The sequence below is a fragment of the Macrotis lagotis genome, chromosome X, assembly GCF_037893015.1.
Source record: "Macrotis lagotis isolate mMagLag1 chromosome X, bilby.v1.9.chrom.fasta, whole genome shotgun sequence".
In the NCBI taxonomy this organism is placed as follows: Eukaryota; Metazoa; Chordata; class Mammalia; order Peramelemorphia; family Peramelidae; genus Macrotis; species Macrotis lagotis.
In genome coordinates, this window is record NC_133666.1 from 272,074,697 (window position 1) to 272,093,386 (window position 18,690).

Below are 18,690 nucleotides of genomic sequence, written 5' to 3' on the forward strand. Positions count from 1 at the left end.
TACCACCAGTCTACTCAGAATCTCTTCTTCTCCCTGCCTAATTACAGTACCAAAATAATTTTCCTAGTAGTCTTTGACAATTTTTCTGGCCTCAGATTCTGTTTCTAAGAAGGACCACTCTAAATGTATCCCTCAGTAATGATGTGTTCATAAAATGAGCATGAGTGTGATTTATTTAGTGATGGATAGCCTTCCCACCCATACCCAATGTAGTATAACCAGTCATTATTCCAGTATCCAGACAATTATGTGGAATTATTTTGTGTGTTTGTGTGTGTGTGTGTGTGTGTGTGTGTGTGTGTCCCACATGTAATGGGAGATGATGAAGTCACTTAATTAAATAGTGAGCTAGAAGAATTGATTCAATTATTGAATATAACTTTACTACATCGCAAGACACAATAACCCTCTCTCTCTTCCTTTCTGACTGTGAAGCTTGTGGAATATTTTTAGATAGAGTCCCTAAGAGTCAGGAAGGTAGAGACAATTGTTTTCTTTCACCTAGTCTCTTGGTGAACCTTACCTGATCAAGAGTGCATGACACCTTTGTTTAATTTTAATTTATATTTGATTTTAAATAAAAGAATATGTCATGTTGGATATGTCCAGTTATTGGCATGGGAATGTGATTTTTGTTCTAAAAGGCTCAGAGATTCTGTCTTCCTCTTATATGATTCTATTTCTTCTTCTCTTTCTTTTTCCTTCTTATCTTCTATTAGAGACATTTTTTTCTTTTTTTCTTTTTTCTCCCTTTCATGCTTAATTTGTTCCCTAGTATAGTGGGGGACTGAACATATATGCTCTGCAGTTCATTGGCTTTCTTGAGTGATGAAATTTACCCAGGTAAGGAGACTTCAAAGAGAGTCATGATGTCATGGAAAGAAAGTATTTTGGAGAGATTGTGGAGCATGTGTAAATACTTCATAATTGTTTCTAGTGTGTTATTAACATATTTAGGAAAAAATGGTTTTTAAATTTTTTTTGTTTTTTTTCTTTCTTCTTTTGGTAATTGCATAACTGAACCTGGCAATGTTTTCAAAAAGATCTGAATCAATCTCAGGCTACTGCCTTCTTTTCATTCTCTTTGGTTATATTCTGGTGTGAGACAACCTTGTAGGGGAAGAGACCTGAAGTGTCTGAGAAATAGACCTCACTCTCTGAACTTTCTGTTTGTTCTTCTTTCATTCTAGGTGAGGGGGGCAGAGCTTACAAATTTGTGAATTAAAAAAAGTTAGGAAAGTAAGCATTCCAGTTTCCCAGGAATGGGTTTTATAGTCAGTTCAGCATTAGTACCTAGAGAAACAAGAAATGAGTTTCAGGCTCCAGACTACTGACAATTCATTTGATAGTCATAGTACCCCTAGGTGTGAACAGACAGGATCAATGATATGAAAGAAATGGGCTAAATTTAAAACCATTCTCCATAGAGACCAAGATAGGAGAGGGGAAAAGTGTCACTCTAAGTTTTTTGGGGTGTATTTGTATTTTTATTATTGCTTTATCTCTGAAGTAAATATCTCTAACTCATGTTAGAACTAGGGCAATGATCTGTCATTAGTACCTAATACTGGAGGGTGTACAATTTGTAGGGGTTCTATCTGATAACCTCACAGAGGGAACCCCAATTCTCTCAGATTACCTCTGGATCATAGATGTGGAGCTGAGAGAGATCTCGTTGGCTCAGTTTTTTTTTTTTATCAGTGAAAATAAACAGCAGAATTAACCTGAACTTGGCTACTTTGCCAATGAATATGTATTTTAAGTGGTTAGGACAATGTCAAACTGAGGTTAAATGTAACTGGGAAAATTAGAAAGACTGATACTATTGTTCTGATAAGGCTTAATTATTCAAAGTATAACTTATTGTAATAGTACTTGCTATTGAATTCTGTTCTAATTCTTCTTTTAATGTGTACTTTTTGCATATTTAATAGCTTTTCATCATATGCTTTAAATTCTTATTTTTCTTTTCCTTCTTTTGGAAAATCCTTCATATATGTGAGCCATATGTTTTATTATACTTAATATAATGCCTGGGACACCAAGTAGGAATTTGTCAGCAAGTCAATGAGTTTTATATTAAGAAGCTTACTTTCCATAATTAAGAGATTACCAGTTCTGAACCCAGAACAAACCACAAATACTACATACAAGGTGAAGAAATGTTTCTAGGCTCCAGTACCTAAAAGTTCCAGTAGTGTAGTTGTTTTAAGATAGATTTATAACAAATGTTAACTAAAAAATTCATTAAGCTTCCATTGTCAGTGAATTCATTCCTCAATCAGAAGAATCTTTATCAGCTTTTTTTTGTAGGGTCCTAATCGTCAAATCCTGAAAACCTCAAATGGAGTGAGCTACAGATTTCTGTCTGTTGAAATTTCTTATTAAACTTACTGGTGAAAATTGCTCAGATTTGTATTATACCTCACAGTGCACCTTTTCACTGCTTTTTTTTTAATCCTCGAATCCCCACATGATGAATCTGACACCACTGTGTCAGGTGTCTTAAAATTAAAAGGGGCATAAATGCTTTTTATTTTGTTTTTTCTTTATCATTTCTTTCTTCCAGTTTTTGGAAATTGACCAAATTATTCTTAAGTAATGAAATTCAATACAAATTGTCATTTATGGATGAGAAAAAAAGATGAAAGAACCTCCTCAGAGGAAAATGATAATATATATCCTTGTTTTTCTAATGAAGAGTTACACATTGTTGGATAAGGCTTGCTATGCATTGGTCTGACCATGTGAGTGTTGTCAATGGGATCTGAACAGAAATCCCTTCAGTGAACAGAGACCCAGGATTCATTTTAACTTTAAGCAGTGAAAAGACTCAATCAACTGAAAGGTTAATAATGAATCCATTGGTCTGGTCAGCATATTACATTTTTATTTTCTTCCTTTCAAGTGCCCTGAGAATGACAGAATAAGTTAACAGGGATAAATGAGAAACACTCCTCTCAGCTCATGATATCAGTGAGTTAGAGCCTTTGAGTTGCCTTTGTCTCTGGGACTCATTTCCCATCTTGCTCCTTGTCCAACTGAGTGATCAGCCTGAGTTGGGAGCTCCCATCACCTTCAAAGGAAGCTCCATGCTTGAAAATGGGACTGATGTAATTGAGTCACTGTATCCTTTCTCTTCCTTCATCTTCACTGGTAATCAAGGGGGTGACCCGGGAGTTCAGAAATTACATTTCCAATGTGAAAAAAAAACAGTGTACAGACCTAATCAAAGAGAAGGTTACCAGAGATTTTTCCATTTCTTATTGCAACTAGGTACAAAATATGAGCTCTGTGATGGAAGCAAATCACATGGGTTGTATTGCTAAATACATATGTAGCAGACAAACTACAGACATCATATGGACATTGCAGATTTCTTGGTCTAATAATTTTGGGAGGGTGGGGGAGGGAGAGGGATAGGGATAGGGAGAGTTTTTGAAAGTGCAATGATGATCAGAACCTTGGTGCTGACAAATATTTCACTTTAGAGAGCTGCCAGCTGTAAAATCTCAATTTCTCTCTCTCTCTCTCTCTCTCTCTCTCTCTCTCTCTCTCTCTCTCTCTCCCCCACATCTTTGATATCTGTCTCTATTACATATATATATATATATATAGATATATCTCTTATATCTCTACTTATTTAATCTATCTAACATCTATTTGTCTATCTACCTATCATTGTATATTGTTTTCATACCACTGAGATGTCAAAAAATTAACATGTGCCCAATTAATAAACTGTCTTTACTTCTCTCCTATAAGAAGGTGCACAGGACACAAACACACACACATACATAAACACACAGAATCACTTATAAACATTTGCATGGAAAAGAGAATGCTTTGTCAGGAGATATTCCAACAGCTCTGGCAGATCCTTAAGGAATAGGTCTGGCCCTTCAAACACATTTAGTATTGAAATTGTAGTACTCCACAATTGAAGTATATTATACACTTGAGATGGACTAAACTACTGTACTGGAACAGAATCATACAATCATAGATATTAAAGCCTGAAAGACCTGGTAGGTTATCTTGTCCATCCTCTGCTATTGGATGGCAGTTCCTTACAACATATCATTGAGATAGAAGTGAGTTAGAGGTCTCAAAGAATAGGGCTATGGCTATTTTTGCTTAAAGATTTCATTTTATCCCTCTATCTAAAAATCTCACTTGTTAGAATTATTTTTCTACAAGATCTTCTTAAGTTTTCATTTGCTCAATTTCATTCCACTATTGCTCTCTCATTAGGACTCTTTAACAATTCATTTCCTCATGATTGCTCTATTGTGGACACTGACCCACTTGGTGGCCAGGCTTGTGGCACTGAAAGCAATGTCACTTACCTTGCAAATCATCCCTGATGGTCTTTTGTTACTGTTGCTCTCCTCTGAACTCTAGATCTCTGACCCTTTTTTAAAGTCTCAAGATGCTCATTTGGGAATACCATAGCAAAGGAGCATGCTCCCTGTCAAAGATGACATTCATAAATCACATACCTTTGTGTTTTTTGCTTACAAAGCTAAAGGGCATTATTTATTTCAGAGTGAGCAAAATTCTTTCCCTCTCTTGGCAAATGTCCTTTTAGAAGTTATTTAAGAACTATTTTCCAAAAGGAAAATAAAAGCATATCTAGGCAGAACATATTTGAAAAGTTTCAAGAAATAGTTTAGTTATTCTAGATGAAGAGATCACTCAGAGAGGGAATAGTAGGAAAAGAAAGGCAGGGGCAGCAACGCCTAAGGGGAAATTTTCTTTATTCAAGGGAATGGTGTCCATAACACCAGTGATGCTTCACTCTTCATTTTAAAAAACAAAATGCTTATGAAGCAGGATAGTCCTATATGTTATTCTACAAATTTTTTAACAGAAAAATGAGAAATGAAACCACAGAACTGTAATAACTAAAATTTTAAAGAACATCAAAAGTCATTCAATGTAGTTTATTTCTGAGATTACTCTTTAAATTTTTTTTTTTAATGCACCAAGAACCCATTGGGAGACTAGTGATACCCATGGACTCTGTCTCATCCAGTTTATGTATCCCTTGAAATCTATTCATGAACCCAAGAACTTCTGCTAAAAAAAAAGTCTTTGACAAACGGTCATACACTTTTGCAAAATTTCCTCTATAGTGAGCGATAACCCACTTTCTCTTGAGGCAATTCCTTCTACTTGGTTAGCTTTAATTACTAGAAAGATATTCTTACATTGAACCAAAATTTGCCCCTCAGCACCTCATGTTTCAAGTGCTGACCTCTAGGAATGAAGTACAATAAGTAATGTGTATGCATATATCTAATCTAATCTAATCTAATCTAATCTAATCTAATCTAATCTAGATCTGTATCTGTATCTGTATCTGTATCTGTATCTGTATCTGTATCTGTATCTGTATCTGTATCTATATCTATCTTGTATCTGTATCTGTATTTGTATCTATCCGTATCGGTATCGGTATCGGTATCGATTGGTATACGTATCGGTATCGGTATCCGTATCTGTATCCGTATCTATATCTAATCTATCCATCTATCTCTCTATGTACATGTATATGTGCACACCGATACAGAAAGGCATATAATATATAAATATAAAGAATATGAAAACATATGTTTACACACATATAGAGTTAGGTATGTGAGTATACACACATGTTGCCTATGTGATTTTTTAAAACTCCCTGCATAAATTCATTTATCTCTATTCAATTTCTTCTTCTTAGAGTCACTCTCTTTCTAGGATACTGAAATCTTTGAGAATTTATGTTCTATTATCATCATGTTAAAAATTACTTCTTAGAAGAGCCCTTAGATACTGGATTTACTGGAATGCAGAATGTGGGTTGAGAGACAGTTATTCTTGAAGACTTTGCAATTTCATCAGTTAGTTTGTAAACATTTATTTTGTATCCATTATGTGCCATTCACTGAGCTACCTGCTGGAAATAAAACTGAAAAGAGGCAAATGATAGGCCCTGACCTCAAGGAGCTCAAAGAAGCAAAGAAGTGTCTTGGGGAAGACAGTGAGGAAATAAATTTAAACGATATATATATATATATATATATATATATATATATATATATATATATATATATATATATATATATATATATGAATGAAAATAGGCAATATTTAAGAAAGAGAAGGTTTGACCTAGAAACATCACTATTCAGTCTATTTCCAAAGATTTCCTAAGATTAGGGGAAAAGAAAGAACCTTTATGTTCTAAAATGTTTTTAGAATCTCTCATTGTAGTGATAAAGAACTGAAAATGCAGGGATGTTCATCAATTGGGAAATAGCTGAAAAATTTGTGGTATATGATTATGATGGAATTATACTGTTCTATAAGAAATTATATGTTTGAGGATCTTAGAAAAGCACAGACTTGCTTGTAATAATGAAGAGTAAAATGAGCAGAACCAAGAGGAACAATTTTTGAGCGAATAAATCATTTTGAGTACTATAAAGCACTCAATTAAGTACAAAGGACATATGAATGAAGACATTATCTATATCCAGAGAAAGAACTGATAAATAGAAGTATATAAAACTATTTTACATCTACACATATTTGTGTCTAATAAAAGTAGCTCTCTCTAGATTTAAACTGTCGAGGGGAAAAAAAGGAAAAAAGAAATACATGATAATTTAATTATATATTTGAAATAAATAGCAAATTTTATGTAATAGCACAAGCATGAGGTGAGGATGACCTGTCCCAATGTATTGGCAATATCAGAGGAGTGGAAACATTAAGAAATATTGCAAAGGTGCAATAGATAGACATTGTCAAGTAATTAGATATGGGGATGTAGTAAGAGCATCTGAGAATGATACCTTGTATACGTGAGAATGATAAGTTAGAAGTCTAAGTTACTAATTAGGATAATGGTGCTTTGGACTACAGTATTAGTGAAGTTAGGACAGGGATGGGTAAGGAATTATTTTCCTCACAATAGCCCTGGAAGCTTGATTTCATTATTATAAAATATAGTGGCAATTAACCTCAGTTAGCATAGCCTTTGGGAACCCAAGATATATTTGCATCATGATGAGAAAGGTGTCTAGAAGTTTATGAGTTTCACTTGGAAAATGTCATGACTTGTTCCTGATGAAGTTATGCTGGTTTATTATAAGTGAATGTTGGTTACTTTTTTTAAATGCTCACAGTTTCTTTATTAACACTTTTTTTCTAGTCCAGTTTATTGACTTACAATTTGCAAACTTCACTTTTTTTTTGTAAGTCAGTAGGGTCAAGTGACTTTCCCCAGGTCACCTAGCTATGCAAATATTAAGTATCTGAGGTCAGATTTGAACTCAGATCCTCCTGACTCTAGGGCCAATGCTCTATCCACTGTGCCACCTAACTGCCCCTAAACTTCACTTAAAAAAAGTTTGAACCCCAAATATTGAATTTTTCTAAAAGGGCTACAATCATAGTTCTTGTATATACCATGGCTAATGCTCATTATATACAAGCACAATGAATACATTCTTTCATTCTGTTTGTATTTCTGAAAACTAATAGTTTATTTGAGTATTATTATGATTTTAGCTGAATAAAGCCTTTAATCAATAAAAATGTTGTTTTTATACTTTCATGGCTATGCTTAAATTTTCTATTTTATTCTGGAATAGGAAATTAGACTAAACCAATAATTATGCAAGACTACACAATGTTTTTAATTCCAATTTAGATATAATTTGAGCATATTTTATTATCTGTTTCCAAAGCTTCAGCAGGGTAAAAGTGGCAAATTAGAAAAGGGAAATATTATAGGCAGCATGGTATTCTCAGAACAGTGAGAAGAGAAAGAAGACAATTTGATCACTAAAGAAAAGACAGATTGGAAAATTCAAAATGTTAGTCTTTTGGAGTCATTTAGTACAGAAGCAAACAACTATATTTGTATCAATAAGACATAAGGATATTCTTGCATTGGAGTATAAGATAGACTATTTTATATAATGGTGATTTATCAAGAAAAGGTTAAAAGATATCCAAAATTTCTTGCTTAATCTAGAGAATCTCATGATATATTTTAGAGCAATTTTCAAATAAGAATTAGAAGAAAGTTTGGACACTCAAAAGCAAACTCTCAACCACCCTTAACCTTTTGGCATACAGAATTAAGGATTAATGTTTCATTCACTTCCAAATAATATAATTACTTGGTACCTTGACAATAAGCACAATCAATGATTTGTTTTCACATATCTGATTTTATTCTTCTTAGTAATGGCTAACTCACATGGAACTTAGTTAGAGGTATCAAAATACAGAATAAAAAGAAAAAGAATCTAATTCTTTCCAAGATGCCCTTGAAGCATAATGGAAAAGGAACATACATTAAAGGAGTGGTAAGTGGACTGGGGTAGTCTTCAAAGGCACAATTAGGGAAAATATGTTCATGATGAACAATAAAAAAAAGACTGATTTCAAAGAAAATTATTATTCAAATTAATTGTTACTAATAGGAACAAAATGGGATATTAATAAATGTACTTAGAGGTCCCTTCCAACTCTGAGTTTTCATAATTCTCTATGAATATGGGAGGTATCAATGTTATTATTATACTTTTCTAGCAAGTAGAATTTCATATCATTTATAAATCCTTTATATATATCTTAAATTACTTACTCTAAGTTTTAGGAAATAAAGTCAAATATTTTAAGATGATATAGTAAATCAGCATCACATTTAGACAGCAGAAGTAAACATTTTTCTTCAATAAAAATATACATGTTTCAGCTTCAGGGTTGATGTCTTAGCATTTTTGGAAAGAAAGAAAAAATAATTGAATTCCATCTTTCAGCTTTTAATAAAACTTATGATTTTGTCAGTTTATAGACCTCCCTCTAGATTTAAATCAATCTTTTTTCCAGTGTCCATTTATACATTTGCCACATTATTCATTATAAATTTATTATTTTTTAGCTTGAAGGTTCTTTGCCAATCAAGGTCTTTTTCCATGTGCATACAAACAATTGTGTGCATAATCGCTCCCCATGTGTGAATGGATACATTCATCCTTATGTATATGTAAGAATATATACATGCATGCATGGACACATACATAAATACATTGGTCTAGATTTGTGATTTTCTTCATGCAGGTAACTCCTACCAGCTGATGCAGATCAGCAACTGGTCTATAATTTGCAATCATAGAGACTTTCCTGCAAGCACTGAGAGCCTGTGAATTGCCCAGAGTCATTTAGTGAGAATATTTCAGATGTCAGGCTTGAAGTCAGATCTTCTCAATTCGAAGGTCAGTTTTCTATGCATTATTATTTCTATTGCATTCTATGCAATACTTCATTTTATATCTAAATCTGATCTGAGTCCAAGAAAAATTTCTAAATATTCATGATACAAATTACTGATGGCAAATATTTTAGGGTACACTTTTTAAAACTCTTTGAGTATCTATTGAATATGGGAGTCATCTAGGTAGGGTATTTTCTTATTCTAAAGGAACACATGATGCCATTGAAAAGTGATACAGAAAGAATTTGTGAATATTTATTATCTTATAATAGTTTTAGCCTATGTGGCATTAGAGTATTTCAAAACATGAGGCATTTAACAATAACATATTGTTAACATGTACACAAACACCCAAATATAAGGGTGCTAAATATTTAAAAACAATTTTCTTCCCTTCCTCTACTTCCCAAAATGTATGTTGAACACATTTTTAAGTTTAATCTGCACTTATTAATATTTTCTTAACTCTAAAGTAATCATAAAATAAAGCAATCTGATTCATAGGGTTTTCTGATTTTTAGAGTGCTAATGTTTATGCTAAAAATTTAGCTATTGGCTCAAAAGAGCTATTTCAAATTTTTTTCCTAGTACATTTCTATATATTTATATGTTTCTGAAAATGAGGAAACTTTGTTTCTCACATTTGTTAAATGCTGGTGCCCCATAGTGATATTTAATGTATTGGTAAAAGAAAGTGTTATCGTTAAGAAAGAACTTAGAGTACAACATATAATATTCAAAAATATCAAATTCCTTCCAATGATCAATATCACAAATCATTTATGCCTGCCCATCCTGTATTACTCTCATTCATGTCCTTTCATAAAACTCATCACTTAATGTGCTGGAATCCTTTCTCATTTTCTTATGACATCTGGAGAAGAGCAATAGAGTTCTCTGGCTGTCCATCATGTTACAATGCTCTTGTCATGTGACCTTGTCCATTTTTTTTTGTTACACAATTTTTAATGCCATCATTTATTGCTCTTCCTCAGAGTTTTTCTTTGGTTGCATTTATAATTTTCTCACATTTTTCTCTGTGCCTTTCCGTCACATTCTTTTCAATTCTTCAGAATATAGTGAGATTCCAGAATTCACTGCCATATAGCAACAATAACCATATTTTTTAAAAACATAGCTTTTTTTCTTGGCCATATGAAGCCTGGAGTCAGTTAAAGCATTTCACAATTTACTGAAAGTAGTCTCTCACACTATAGTCCTTATTTTCAACCTTCTAATTTTTCTACTCTTTTTCAACCTACTAATTGTCAGGGCCTACTAATTGTCAAGTCCCAAGCATACAGGTCATTGCACAAACTCTCTAAGATGTCTATTTAGATGCATGTTGAAATGTGGGCAATGGACATTCTTTCACCATCTAGTCTTTCCTTTTGGATGAATAGAAAAATTCTCTTTGAGTTATTACATATATCTTCCAAGAAGCCTTGTAATATCTTGAGGTGTCATACAATCAGCACATTGTCACCTGTAAATGGGAGCTTATATTTACATGTATAACCTTGTCTAACATATAATTATGTGTTCATCTATGTTGTACATATGTTTATGTAAACAAACTTGCATAAGATGATTCCTTCTGACATAAAAATCCCAAATATGTCTTGGGGAAATTTCAGTTTTTCTAATTTATACCTTCTACTAAGATGATTTAGGAATACCAGGGTCTAGCACTAACTCTTCCCCTGAGTATCCATTGGCTCATCCTATAAGCACTAAAATGCTAAAAGCAAACCTACAACAATATTATTTATAGATTAATGGATAGAAAGTGTATAAAAAAGATCATAAAATCTGAGCTGGAAGAACCCTCAGAAGTCATCTATTTCATTTTAAAAAGAAGGAAATTGATGCCAAGAAAAAAATAAGTGAGCTGTTCAAGTTCACACAGATGATGACTAAAAGAACTAGGATTTATTTATTTATTTTTTTTACAATGCCATGGGGTTAAGTCATTTTCCCAAGGTCACACAGCTAAGTATGTATTAAATGTTTAATACAGGATTTGAACTCAGGTCCTCCTGACTCCAGAGCCAGTACCCTATCTACTGTACCACCTATTTGCCCCAGAACTAGGATTTAAAATAGCCGCGTCAGTCCAAATGTAGTACTCTTTCCAATTGCCTTGTCTTGATTATCATAGGAATAATCAATTTGGTAATCTGAAAGGATGTTTACTCAAAGCAGATTTTGAAAACCAAAGAAGTGAGGAAGAAGAAAAATTGGAAAAAGAAATGAATCTTGCAAGAGAATTATGAAAAATTAACTGAAGAAAACAATACCTTTAAGCATAAAATTGGCCCAATGGAAAAAAGAAATTATCTCCTTTAAAAGCAAAAAAAAAATTAAAAAATGTAAAAAAAAGGGGGAAAAAAAGGAAAAGAAAAAAAGAAAGGGAATATAATTCATCAAAAAGCAAAATTGCCAAATTGGAAAAGGAAAAAAAAAAACTAATCTAAAAGTAAAAACAATTATCTGGAAAAGGAAACAAAAGTTACTTGAAGAAAATAAAACCCTAAAAAAATTTCAGAATTCTCAATTAAAAGAAAAAATACTGCAAAAAGTCACAAAGAAGAAATTTAACTATTAGGAAGCCACAGTCAATATTACACAGGACTTATCAGCCTTAACATTAAAACACTGGTGGGCCTGGAGTATGATATATATGAGGGCAAAGGAATTTTGATTATTTTTCCGTTTTTATTAATATTAAATAACTATTTTTATTTATTTTCAAATTATTTACAATAGGGGCGGCTAGGTGGCACAGTGGATAGAGCACCAGTCCTGGAGTCAGGAGTACCCGAGTTCAAATCCAGCCTCAGACACTTAATAATTACTTAGCTGTGTGGCCTTGGGCAAGCCACTTAACCTCATTGCCTTACAAAAACCTTAAAAAATATTATTTACAATAGTAGTTTCTACTTATCATTTTTTGTAAGGTTTTTGAATTTTACAAGTTTTCCCCCACCCTTCCCTCCCCCCCAGTCCCACAGAAGGCAATATGATAATCTTTATATTTTTTCCATATTATAGATTGATCAAAATTTAGTGTGTTGAGAGAAAAAAAATATCCTTGAGGATGAAATAAAATATTAGAGATAGCAAAATAATGTAGTACTTTTTTTGTAAAATTGAAGGTAATAATCTTTGATCTTTTTTCAAACTCCACAGTTCTTTCTCTGGATACAGTTGGTATTCAGCATCACAGATACCCTAAAATTGTCTCTGTTTATTGCTCTGATGGAATAAGCAAGTCCATCAATTTGATCATCATCCCTATGTTGCTGTTAGGATGTATAATGTTCTGGTTCTGCTCATCTTGCTTAGCATCAATTCATGCAAGTATTTCCAGGCTTCTCTGAAATCCAATCCCTCCTGATTTTTAATAGAATGACAGTGTTCCAGAACATACATATACCATAATTTGTCTAGCCATTCCCCAATTGATGGTCATCCCCTCAATTTTCAATTCTTTGCCACTACAAACAGAGTTGTGAATATTTTTGAATAAGTGATGTTTTTACCCTTTTTCATGATCTCTTCAGGATCCAGATCCAGTAGTGGTTTTGCTGGCTCAAAGGGTGTGCAAATTTTTATTGCCCTTTGGGAATAATTTCAAATTTCTCTCCAGAAAGATTGGATCAGTTCACAGCTCCACTAACAATGCATTAATGTCCCAGATTTCCCACACCCCTTCCAACATTGCTTATTGTCTTTTCTAATGATATTGACCAGTCTTAGAGGTATACAGTCTTACCTCAGAGAAGCTTTAATTTGCATTTCTCTAATCAGTAATAATTTAGAACAATTTTTTCTTATGACTATGGATAACTTTGATTCCTTCGTCTTAAAATTGCCTTTGCATATTCTTTGACCATTCATCAATTGAGGAATGACTTTTTAAAATATAAATTTGGCTCAGTTCTCTATATATTTTAGAAATTAGTCCTTTCTCAGAACACTAGTTTCAAAAATTGTTTCTCAATTTACATTTCTTTTGATCTTGGTTGCAGTGGTATTGTTTGTTCAAAAGCCTTTTAATTTAATGTAATCAAAATTATCCAGTTTTTTTTAGGTTTTTTGCAAGGCAAATGGGGTTAAGTGGCTTGCCCAAGGCCACACAGCTAGGTAATTATTAAATGTCTGAGACTGGATTTGAACCCGGGTACTCCTGACTCCAGGGCTGGTGCTTTATACACTATGCCACCTAGCCGCCTCCATCCAGTTTGTTTTTAATGATGTTATCCATCTCTTCCTTGGTCACAAACTGCTTCCCTTTCCATAGATCTTTGCCACCACAATCAGAGCTGCTATGAATATTTTTGCACATGATGTTTTTACCCTTTTTCATGATCTCTTCAGGGTATAGACCCAGTAGAAGTATTGCTGGATCAAGGGTATGCACATTTTTATTGCCCTTTGTGCATCTTTCCAAATTGATCTCCAGAAAGGTTGGATCAGTCCACAGCTCCACCAACAATGCATTAATGTCCTAGATTTCCCACATCCTTTCCAACATTGATCATTGTCCTTTCTGGTCATGTTGACCATTTGCATTTCCTTGTAAGTATTCTTTGTTCTCTCAGTTTGCTTATAATATTGTCTTTTATGTCTAAATCCTGCACCCAATTTGATCTTATCTTGGTAGAGAGTATGAGATGTTGCTCTAATCCAAGTTTCTGTCACACTATCTTCATGTTTTCCCAACAGTTCTTATCAGAGTGAATTCTTATCCCAGAAACTGGACTCTTTGGTTTAATCAAATAGCGGATTACTATGATCATTTTCTGCTGTCTTTCTCAAACCTCTTCTATTCCACTGATCCATCACTCGATTTCATAGCCACTACCAGACAGTTTTGATGACTGATGCTTTATAATATAATTTTAGATTTAGTAAGGCTAAGTCACATTCTTTTGCATTTTTCATTAAATCCCTTGATTAAATCCTGACTTTTTGTTTGTTCATATAAAATTATGAGTTTTTCCTAGCTCATTAAAATATTTTTTTTGAATTTTGATTGCTATGACACTAAACAAGTAGTTCAATTTAAGTAGAATTGTCATTTTTGTTATATTAGCTTGACCTATCCATGAACAGTCGATATTTCTTCAGTTATTTAAATTTGATTTTTGAGTCTGCCTTGGCAGGTAAACTCCCAAGTATTTTATATTGTCTGAAATTATTTTAAATGGAATTTCTCTTTCTTTCTCTTGCTGCTGTATTATTTTTAGGGTTTTTTTTGCAAGGCAAATGGGGTTAAGTGGCTTGCTCAAGGCCACACAGCTAGGTAATTATTAAGTGTCTGAGGCCAGATTTGAACCCACATACTCCTGACTCCAGGACTGGTCCTTTATCCACTGTGCCATCTAGCCACCCCTTGCTGCTGTATCTTGCTAATAATATATAGAGATGCTGAGGATTTATATGTGTTTATTTTATAGCCTGCAACTATTTTAAGGTTACTAATTATTTGTAGTAGTTTTTAATTGATTTTTAGGGTTCTCTGGGTGTACCATCATGTCATCTGCAAAGAATGAAAATTTTGTTTCTTCCTTCCCAATTCTAATTCCATCAATTTCTTTTTCTTCTCATTGCTGAAGCTAACATTTTTTTCAGATATATGAAAGATTTTATTTATTTTGAGTTTCACAAATTTGCCACTATTCTTGCTTCCTTCCCCCCAACCCCCACAGAAGGTAGTCTGTTAGTCTTTACATTGTTTCCATGGTATGCATTGATCTAAGTTGAATGTGATGAAGCTAACATTTCTAATACAATATTGAATAGTAATTGTGATAATGGACATCCTTATTTCATCCCTGATCTTACTGAGAAGGCCTCTAGCTTATCCTTATTCCATATAATGCTTATTGATGGTTTCAGATAGATATTGCTTATCATTCTAAGGAAGAATTCATTCACTCCTATGCTCTCTAGTGGTTTTATTAGGAATGGGTACTGTATTTTGTCAAGGGCTTTTTTCAGGATCTATTAAGATAATTATATGATTTCTGTTAGGTTTGTTATTGCTATAGCTAATTACACAAATAGTTTTCCTAATATTGAACCAACCCTGAATTCTTGGGATCAATCCTGCTTGATCATGGTATATTATCCTATTGATAAATTGCTGTAATAACTTTGCTAAAATTTGATTTAAGATTTTTCCATCCATATTCCTCCTCATTAGAGAAATTGGTCTATAATTTTCTTTCTCTGTTTGGACTCTTCCAGGTTTGTATCCTAGGAGTTAGGCAGAGTTTTACCTTCACCTATTTTTTCAAGTAGAATTGGAACTTTTTCCTTAAAAGCTTGATAAAATTGATTTTTGAATCCATCTGGCCCTGGAGATTTTTTCTTAGTGAGTTCACTGATGGCTTGTTGAATTTCTTTTCATAAGATAGGATTATTTAGGTATTTAATGTCCTCTTCATTTAACCTATTTTTGTAAATATTCATCCATTTCACTTATATAACTGAATTTATTGGCCTAGAGATGAGAAAAATAATTCTGAATTATTGCTTTATTTTCCTCCTCATTAGTGGTGAGTTCATCGTTTTTCATTTATAATAGCAATAATTTGGTTTTCTTCTTTCTTTTTTAATCAAATTAGCCAAAGGTTTATCTATTTTATTGGTTTTTTCATAAAGCCAACTCTTGAATTTATTTATTAGTTCAATAGTTTTCTTGCTTTAGATTTTATTAATGTCTCCTTTAATTTTTAGAATTTCTAATTTGGTATTTAATTGGAGGTTTTTAATTTGTTCTTTTTCTAATCTTTTTTGTTTTTGTTTTTGTTTTATTTTAGGCTTTTGCAAGGAAAATGGGGTTAAGTGGCTTGCCCAAGACCACACAGCTAGGTAATTATTAAGTGACTGAGGCCGGATTTGAACTTAGGTACTCCTGACTCCAGGGCCAGTGCTCTATCCACTGAGCCACCTAGCCACTACCTTTCTCTAGTCTTTTTAGTTGCATTAGTTTAATTTATTGATTTATTCTTTCTCTATTTTATTCATGTATTTAGAGATATATTATATCCCCTAATGACTGCTTTGATTGTATCCCATAAGTTTTGATATGTTGTCTCATTGTCATTGTCTAGGATGAAATCATTAATTCTATGTATAATTTGTTATTTGAGGCTATTTAGCTTCCAATTAATTTTAGGTCTGTCACTCCATGGCACATTATTGCACACAATTTTTTTTGTAATTATGGTCTGAGAAGGAAATATTCCTATTTCTACCTCCATGCATTTGATTATGAGGGTTTTATGCCCTAACACATGGTCTATTTCTGTGTAGGTTCCATGTACTGCAGAAAAAAGGTATATATTCCTTTCTATCACGATTCAATTTTGGGAAGCAGAGAGATACAAACAGGGTAAAGATTAATCACTGGAGGAAAATATATTAAGAAGTAAAAAATAAGCTACAAGGTTAGCACTCCTGATTTCAGACAAAGGAAATGCAAAAACAGATCTAATTAAAAGGGATAAGGAAGGAGAAAGGCATTGTAAATCTAAGATTAATTGATGTATCTGTGAAATCCTTATAATGTCCATCAATTTGGGAATGACTGAGCAAGCTATGGTATATGAATGTTGTGGAGTATTATTTTATAAAAATCATGAGTTGCTTGACTAGAAAAGAATGGAAAAGCTTGCATGAACTGATGCTGAGTTAAGTGAGCAGGAGAGTATTGTACACATCAACAACATTGTGAGATAATCAACTATAATGGAAGCAACTTCTCTCAACAGTTTAGTAATCAAGGACAATCCTGAGAGATCTGTTAAGGAAAATGCTATCCACATTCATAGATAAAACTATGGACTCTGAATATAGAGCAAAGCATTCTATGTTCTCCTTTTAAAGTCTTTATGTATTTTTATTTCTCATGATTTTTTTATCTCTTAGTTCTAATTCTTCTTTCACAACATGTCTAATTTGGGAATATGTTAAGCACAAATTGTTTGCTGCCATGGGGAGTGGGTCGGGAAGGGAGGGTGGTAGAAAAATGTGAAACTCCAAAACTTGCAAAATGATGAATGTAGAAAACTATCTTTGCATGTAATTAGAAAATAAATAAGTAAAATATTAAAAATCAAATGCCATCTTATTGGCAGGTCAGATATTGAATTACATCACTTTCTAATTAATACAGTAACATCCCACTTTTTATAGAATTAAGAAAACCAAGGGCTCCAGGGGAGGTGTCAAGCATCATAAATATCACTTTGCTAAATACTAGGGATACAAAGACAAACCTCATTTAGTGCTTGTCAGCAAGAACTTGAAATATACACCTATACATAAATATACATATGAATGTAAAATGTGTATGTATATGTACATGTGCACATATGTTATTGTGTTTATCTGTAGCATGGAGGACCTGTACAAAATAAGGATGCACAGAATACAAAAAAGGTAATTTCAGTAGGGGGAAGGGCACTAAGAAAATAGGGAATAAGCTTTCTGTAGGTGACCCTTAAGACATAAGGAGAAACTAATGATTCTGAGAGCTTAAGGAAGCAGAATATTCTAGTCATGAATGGACAGCCTATGCCAAGATGTATAGATAAGCATATGAATATATGCATGAGTCTGTCTAGATGTGGATCACAGAAATGCATATCTCTAGAGTTTCTCTACCTACCCTTATTCCTATATGGAAGTGAGCAGAAAAGCTTAGTCCCAAAGAATAGACATTCTTTTCTCTTCACAGAATGGGTATCAGAATAGAACTAAAACTTATCTGAACCAGTTAAGTAATGTTAATTTTGGACAGTCTTTCCTAATTAGTGATTCACAAACCTCTTTAGGATTTACAATTATGATTCATATTATTTGAGATAAAAAGTCTTTAATGACACCTTAAGCAGTAAATAATTGTTCAGTATTCTTACAGATAAAATTTTTCTTCTCTAACAGCAGGAAGTTGCATGTTTGAACTGCTAGGTTTGTTTATGCAGTGATTTAAAGATGTCATGAACATGCATACAGTGATTGTTGTTTATTATGATAATTATATCAAACTCTGTGTCTGACAGCACATATTCTTATAGCTTTTCAACTAGATATCAAATTGCTTTTAAACCACTTTAAGAGTTCAATATTCTAGGGCAAATTGATGGTTAAAAGATGGCTGCATGCATGTGCATGTGCATACTCATCCTATGTAATGCAGCAGAGTAGCTCCTTTCTTTAAATCAATCTGGCTCTTATAGATTCCCTAATAGTAAGTCCCAGTCCAAGCACTTGGTCATTGTTTGGGCCCTGATTCCATCAGAATTAAATGCAAATAACAATTATTTCTGTTTTGAAAAGGATTGCTGAGGGTCTTCCCCTTCCAAATTTTTTTGGAGGAGGAAAGGGATTAG